Here is an 8,622-nt window from a genome sequence, read left to right as displayed (position 1 = left end):
CCAGTTCAGTTCTGTGTAGGGGTATCCCTCTCTCCTAGTATTTCTGTCCGCCATCTTTGATCCAGTTCAGTTCTGTGTAGGGGTACCCCTCTCTCCTAGTATTTCTGTCCGCCATCTTTGATCCAGTTCAGTTCTGTGTAGGGGTACCCCTCTCTCCTAGTATTTCTGTCCGCCATCTTTTATCCAGATCAGTTCTGTGTAGGGGTACCCCTCTCTCCTAGTATTTCTGTCCGCCATCTTTGATCCAGTTCAGTTCTGTGTAGGGGTACCCCTCTCTCCTAGTATTTCTGTCCGCCATCTTTGATCCAGTTCAGTCCTGTGCAGGGGCACCCCTCTCTCCTAGTATTTCTGCCCGCCATCTTTGATCCAGATCAGTTCTGTGTAGGGGTACCCCTCTCTCCTAGTATTTCTGTCCGCCATCTTTGATCCAGATCAGTTCTGTGTAGGGGTACCCCTCTCTCCTAGTATTTCTGTCCGCCATCTTTGATCCAGATCAGTTCTGTGTAGGGGTACCCCTCTCTCCTAGTATTTCTGTCCGCCATCTTTGATCCAGTTCAGTTCTGTGTAGGGGTACCCCTCTCTCCTAGTATTTCTGTCCGCCATCTTTGATCCAGTTCAGTTCTGTGTAGGGGTACCCCTCTCTCCTAGTATTTCTGTCCGCCATCTTTGATCCAGTTCAGTTCTGTGTAGGGGTACCCCTCTCTCCTAGTATTTCTGTCCGCCATCTTTTATCCAGATCAGTTCTGTGTAGGGGTACCCCTCTCTCCTAGTATTTCTGTCCGCCATCTTTGATCCAGTTCAGTTCTGTGTAGGGGTACCCCTCTCTCCTAGTATTTCTGTCCGCCATCTTTGATCCAGTTCAGTCCTGTGTAGGGGCACCCCTCTCTCCTAGTATTTCTGCCCGCCATCTTTGATCCAGATCAGTTCTGTGTAGGGGTACCCCTCTCTCCTAGTATTTCTGTCTGCCATCTTTACTGAAGAAAGTCTAACAGTCACTAGTGCAGCAGCAGCCTCCCCCGGTCCTAGTGCCGCCCGGTAAGAAGTTTAAGATGCGATGGAACGGTTGACGAAGAAAAAAAAAATCACAGAAAAAATATATTGACTGATATTGATTTATTTAGGGGGGGGGCTAATGAATATTTAGGCTAATGAATATTTTAGGACCAGCGATGTCCCTTATTCCTACCCTTTAACTTTTTGTCTCACAAAATTAACATTTTACTCAACTGCGTTACCCACTCCAGTCAGCAGATGGCGGTGTGGGAATTTAAGGTAATGCTGTTGGTGTGACGTATAATGTAGTGGACGGAACTCTTCTTTCAACAGCAACAACAGTTAGTCAGCCTCCTCGGTAGCTTGCTAGACAAAATAGCCGAACCGATAAAGCTCTTTAGACGCGTTAGTGTATATTAGGCTCTGTGTTTTAAACCCACTTCTGTCTAGTTAGTTATCCGATTTAATTTCATATTTACGGTGTTGTTGTTATTAGTCAGCTAGCGGGCTGGTTAAGTTAGCATTAGCCTAGCTAGCTAACATTCCCGACCATGCGGTCACTGAGCTACTCTCCTGCTAAAGAAGAGAACATCACAGTAAAACAAGAAGTAGAGGGTGAGGCCGTTACTGTGAAAGAAGAAAAAGACGCGTTCAGAGTGAAAGAGGAGGAGGATGTTACAGTTAAAGAAGAGGAGGATGCAGTTTATGGAGTGAAAGAGGAAGAGGGGGAGATGACTGTTACATTGATAAAGGAGGAGGAAGAAGAGGAGGAAACTGGATATCTGGGCCCGGTTTCCCAAACGCATCTTAAGGCATCCAATGGTTCTAACGGAGAACTCAGCCATAAGATGGTTTTGAGAAACCGTTCCCTGATTAACACTAGTAAGTACTGTCTTAAATACAGAGGCACAAACTCTGCAGTTGTTGAACTGATGTTTGGTGTTAAAGGGGAAATCTGCAATAGCTACATCCATATTGTGACTTTTAAATTATTTATTTATAGCCATTGATTCTTGAAGAATATAACACATGCCTCATGAGCTTAGTTCAACTGTTGTACCCCATCAGAACCACAAATAAGCTTTTTTTTACTCCAATGTTTAGAAACAATGTAAATCAACACTGTATAGCCTCAACATAGTTAAAACTATAATGTTGATATCATGGATGGTCAGTCCTTGCATCCATAGGTCTGTCTATGAATTTGAAAGTAGTTACATTTCTCCAACCCCATAATCATCTTATAACCAAAACAGTGGTGGAATGACAGATTTGTTATTGTTTGAACTGCAGATTGCTGGGTTGTGTGGGTTTTTTAAACAGTAACAAAATGGCTGCCCAGAGGCTTGGATTGGTAAACAGCTGAGGGATGGGGGAAGGAGGAGTGTAACCACTCAAATTTATTCATCCAGGATGTCATAATGATAGTTTAACCAGGTTTCTAGGATATATAGTATATTCTAGAATTCATCCATGATGTCATAATGATAGTTTAACCAGGTTTCTAGGATATATAGTATATTCTAGAATTCATCCATGATGTCATAATGATAGTTTAACCAGGTTTCTAGGATATATAGTATATTCTAGAATTCATCCATGATGTCATAATGATAGTTTAACCAGGTTTCTAGGCTATATAGTATATTCTAGAATTCATCCATGATGTCATAATGATAGTTTAACCAGGTTTCTAGGCTATATAGTATATTCTAGAATTCATCCATGATGTCATAATGATAGTTTAACCAGGTTTCTAGGCTATATAGTATATTCTAGAATTCATCCATGATGTCATAATGATAGTTAACCAGGTTTCTAGGATATATAGTATATTCTAGAATTCATCCATGATGTCATAATGATAGTTTAACCAGGTTTCTAGGATAAATAGTATACTCTAGAATTCATCCATGATGTCATAATGATAGTTTAACCAGGTTTCTAGGATATATAGTATATTCTAGAATTCATCCATGATGTCATAATGATAGTTTAACCTCTCTAGGGTATGTGGGAACTCGTCCCACCTACGTAACAGCCACTGAAATCCAGTGGCGCGATTTTTGAATCGTTAGAAATACTATTACTTCAATTTCTCAAACATATGACTATTTTACAGCTATTTAAAGACAAGAATCTCGTTAATCTAACCCCACTGTCCGATTTCAAAAAGGCTTTACAACGAAAGCAAAACATTAGATTATGTCAGCAGAGTGCCCAGCCAGAAAAAATCAGACACCCATTTTTCAAGCTAGCATATCATGTCACATAAACCCAAACCACAGCTAAATGCAGCACTAACCTTTGATGATCTTCATCAGATGACACACCTAGGACATTGTGTTATACAATACATGCATGTCTGTTCAATCAAGTTCATATTTATATCAAAAACCAGCTTTTTACATTAGCATGTGACGTTCAGAAAAAGCATAACCCCCGCAAACTTCCGGGGAATTTACTAACAGTTTGCTAAATTACTCACGATAAACGTTCACAAAAAGCATAACAATTATTTTAAGAATTATAGATACATTACTCCTCTATGCACTCGATATGTCCGATTTTAAAATAGCTTTTCGGATGAAGCACATTTTGCAATAATCTAAGTACATAGCCCGGCATTACAGGGCTAGCTATTTAGATACCCACCCAGGTCAGCCTCCACCAAAATCACATTTCCTATAAGAAAAATGTTCTTACCTTGCTTGTTCTTCATCAGAATACACTGCCAGGACTTCTACTTCAATAACAAATGTTGGTTTGGTCCCAAATATTCCATCGTTATATCCAAACAGCGACGTTTTGTTCGTGAGTTCTAGACACTATCAGAATGCTTCTTCACGGTCCCGCGCATGGCGCATTGGCGTGTCAAAAATGTCTAAATATTCCATTACCGTACTTCGAAGCATGTCAACCGCTGTTTAAAACCAATTTTTATGCCATTTATCTCGTAGATAAGGTATAATATTCCGACCGGGAGTATGCATTGAGCCTAAACAGCCGAATAAAATTTATCCTCAGGAGCGACTCGTGCACGCGCCTCATTCAAAGGTCCTCTGACCAGCCACTTACAAAAGGTGATAATGTGTTTCAGCCTGAGGCTCCCTCGTAAACCTTCAGTTATTTCCCGGGCTCTGAGAGCCTATTGGAGCCCTGGGAATTGTCACGTTACAGCTAAGATCCTTACTTTTCAATAAAAAGATGCAAGACGCACGACTCCTTGTCAGACAGCGTACTTCCTGCTTGAAACCGCTTTTAGAAAATTCAGAGTGTTTTCTATCCAAACCTGAACAATAATATGCATATTCTAGCTTCTGAGTTGCTGTAGGAGGCAGTTAAAAATAGGAACATATTTTTTCCAAAATTCTCAATGCTGCCCCCTAGCCCGTAGAGGTTAACCAGGTTTAGATATAGTATTTAGATATAGTATATTCTATAACTGCCAGTGTAGATTTCCTGTGGAGGCAAATTGTTAGAGCTGTTGATAAGTCATTGTATAATATTCAGCCAATTGTTTTTCATGCCATTACATTAAAGGCAAGACATACCTAGATTCAATTACATTCATGAATTGGTTTGAAACCTTTGTTTTAAACCCTTCTCAAAATTGGTGCCTTGCCGGATTTGTAAAAATGGTTTTAGCTGTGGTTTGGGTTTTTGTGACATTATATGCTAGCTTGAAAAATGGGTGTCTGATTATTTCTGGCTGGGCACTCTCCTGACATAATCTAATGTTTTGCTTTCGTTGTAAAGCCTTTTTGAAATCGGACAGTGTGGTTAGATTAACGAGAGTCTTGTCTTTAAATAGCAGTAAAATAGTCATATGTTTGAGAAATTGAAGTAATAGTATTTCAAACGTTTTAAAAATCGCGCCACAGGATTCAACTGGGTGTTACGTAGGTGGGACGAATTCGTCCCGCCGGTCCCATAGAGGTTAAAGATTAACTTCTTGTTAATCAAACCACGGTGTCAGATTTCAAAAAGGCTTTACCGTGAAAGCATACCATACGATTATCTGAGAACAGCGCCCAGCAGACAAATCATTACAAACAGTTACCAGCCAAGTAGAGGAGTTACACAAGTCAGAAATAGCGATAAAATGAATCACTTACTTTTGATGATCTTCATATCGTTGCACTCGCAAGACTCCCATTTACTCAATAAATGTTCGTTGTGTTCGGTAAAGTCTCTCTTTATATCCAAAAACCTCAGTTTTGTTCATGCGTTTTGTTCAGTAATCCACAGGCTCAAAGGCAATCACAACAGCCAGACCAAAAATCAGAAAAGTATCAGTAAAGTTCTTAGAAACATGTCAAACGATGTTGATAATCAATCCTCAGGTTGTTTTTAGCCTAAATAATAGATAACATTTCAACCGGATAATAACGTCTTCAGTATAAAAGGTAAACAAGAAAGGCGCGCTCTCGATCTCGCGCATGAAAAATCTCTGGGACACTGAATGGTCCACTCATTCAGAGTGGTCTTACACTCTCATTTTTCAGAATACAAGCCTGAAACTATTTCTAAAGACTGTTGACATCTAGTGGAAGCCATAGGAAGTGCAATTTGAGACCTAAGTCAATGGAATCTGTATAGGCAGTCAATGGAACACTACAACAACAACAAAATCCCACTTCCTGGATGGATTTTACTCAGGTTTTCGCCTGTCATATCAGTTCTGTTATACTCACAGACATTATTTTAACAGTTTTGGAAACTGTAGAGTGTTTTCTATCCAAATCTAAACTTACTTTGGCACGCTTTTCATCCAGAGGTGAAAATAGTGCCCCCTACCCTAGTGAGGTTAACACCCCGGCTGTCCTACAATCCAAACTAGATGCCCTCAATCTCACACAAATTATCAAGGAACCCACCAGGTACAACCCTAAATCTGTAAACATGGGCACCCTCATAGATATTATCCTGACCAACTTGCCCTCCAAATACCTCTGCTGTTTTCAATCAGGATCTCAGCGATTACTGTCTCATTGCCTGCATCCGTTATGGGTTTGCGGTCAAACGACCACCCCTCATCACTGTCAAACGCTCCCTAAAACACTTCTGCAAGCAGGCCTTTCTAATCGACCTGGCCCGGGTATCCTGGAAGGATAATGACCTCATCCCGTCAGTAGGGGATGCCTGGTTGTTCTTTAATTGTAATTTCCTCACCACCTCAGATAAGCATGCCCCTTTCAAAAAATGTAGAACTAAGAACAGATATAGCCCTTGGTTCACTCCAGACCTGACTGCCCTCGACCAGCACAAAAACATAGAATAGTCTCCGCGATATGCAACTTTCAGAGAGTCAGGAACCAATACACACAGTCAGTTAGGAAAGCAAAGGCTAGCTTTTTCAAACAGAAATTTGCATCCTGTAGCTCTAACTCCAAAAAGTTTTGGGACACTGTAAAGTCCATGGAGAATAAGAGCACCTCTTCCCAGCTGCCCACTGCACTGAGGCTAGGAAACACTGTCACCACCAATAACTCCACGATAATCGAGAATTTCAAGAAGCAATTATCTACGGCTGGCCATGCTTTCCTCCTGGCTACCCCAACCCCGTTCAACAGCTCACCACCCCCCGCAGCTACTTGCCCAAACCTCTCCAGCTTCTCCTTCACCCAAATCCAGATAGCTGATGTTCTGAAAGAGTTGCAAAACCTGGACCCTCTCTTTCTAAAATTATCCGCCGCCATTGTGGCAACCCCTATTACTAGTTTGTTCAACCTCTCTTTCGTATCGTCCGAGATTCCTAAAGATTGGAACACTTCCGCGGTCATCCCTCTCTTCAATGGAGGTGACACTCTAGACCCAAACTGTTACAGACCTATATCCATCCTGCCCTGCCTTTCTAAGTTAACAGATCACTGACCATTTTGAATCCCACCGTACCTTCACCGCTGTGCAATCCAGTTTCCGAGCTGGTCACGGGTGCACCTCAGCCACGCTCAAGGTACTAAACGATATCATAACCGCCATCGATAAAAGACAGTACAGCTGTCTTCATCAACCTGGTTAAGGCTTTCGACTTTGTCAATCACCGTATTCTTATCGGCAGACTCAACAGCCTTGGTTTCTCAAATGACTGACTCGCCTGGTTCACCAACTACTTCTCAGACAGAGTTCAGTGTGTCAAATCGGAGGGCCTGTTGTCCGGACCTCTGGCAGTCTCTATGGAGGTACCACAGGGTTCAATTCTCGGACCGACTCTTTTCTCTGTTCAACGATGTTGCTCTTGCTGCGGGTGATTCCTTGATCCACCTCTACGCAGACGACACCATTCTGTATACATCTGGCCTTTCTTTGGACACTGTTAACAATCCTCCAAACGAGCTTCAATGCCATACAACACTCCACCCGTGGCCTCCAACTGCTCTTAAACGCTAGTAAAACTAAATGTATGCTCTTTAAAACCTCTACGGGCCACGGGGGCAGTATTGAGAATTTTGAAAGAAATATGTGCCCATTTTTAACTGCCTCCTACACCAACTCAGAAGCTAGGATATGCATATTATTAACACATTCGGATAGAAAACACTCTGAATTTTCTAAAACAGTTTGAATGGTGTCTGTAAGTATAACAAAACTCATATTGCAGGCAAAAACCTGTGAAAAATAGATTAAAAAAAATGAGAATTTTGTGGCTGTACTATTTAGTGTCATTGTTTTAAAGATACCACAGTGAGAAAGGATTCAGTTCGCAACTCCTACTGCTTCCACTAGATGTCAACGATCTTTAGAAAGTTGTTTGAAGCATCTGTCATGAATACAGACCGAATTAGAAAGCTTACAAGTTGACACGTCATCACTTCATTTTTTGCGCCTGCGCATGAATCTGAGAAGAGTGCCTTTGTCATTATCGTTTATTCTAGACACTTGATAGGTTGTGTGAAAATATTACTGATGTTTACTGATGTTTCACGTTAAAAATGGAACAAAAGATTAGTGCTAAACAACGTTTGACATGTTTAAACAAACGTAAATAGATTATTTACTAGGTTTTCTTTAGCTTTTCGACGTGACTTTACACTGCCCACCTCATTTTGTGGGAGCCTACTGAACGCTAACTATTTGGACATAAATTATGAACTTTGTCAAAAGAAACCACATTTGTTCTGGACCTGGGATCTCTGGCAGCGCCTTCTGATGGAGATAATCAAAGGTAAGGGGATATTTAGAATGTTATTATCGATATTAGATGATGCTAATGCTAACGGTATAGCTTAGCTTAGCTTAGCATATAGCTTATTGTTGTTAGCATAGTACCCAGTTTATGCAAAATGTGATTTCCCAGTAAAGTTATTTAGAGATCTGGCCATTCGGTAGCAATTACGAGATGATAATATATTATTCTTTGAATGACAATATTATAATTTACCAATGTTTTCGAATAGTAATTCCGTGATTTGTAATGCTGGATTCACTGGGTGCATTCGAGCCGAAAAAAATTCTGAATTTCACCGAGACTGTAAATGCTGTTTTTGGATATAAATATGAACTTGATGGAACTAAAAATGCATGTATTGTATAACATAATGTCCTATGAGTGTCATCTGATGCAGATTGTCAAAGGTAAGTGCATAATTCTAGCTAGTTTTCTGTCTGTTGATGCCCTTCTTTGAA

This window comes from Salmo trutta, unplaced genomic scaffold, assembly GCF_901001165.1.
Source record: "Salmo trutta unplaced genomic scaffold, fSalTru1.1, whole genome shotgun sequence".
NCBI lineage: Eukaryota > Metazoa > Chordata > Actinopteri > Salmoniformes > Salmonidae > Salmo > Salmo trutta.
The sequence above is the reverse complement of the archived record's forward strand: the minus strand, read 5'-3'. Positions refer to the sequence as shown.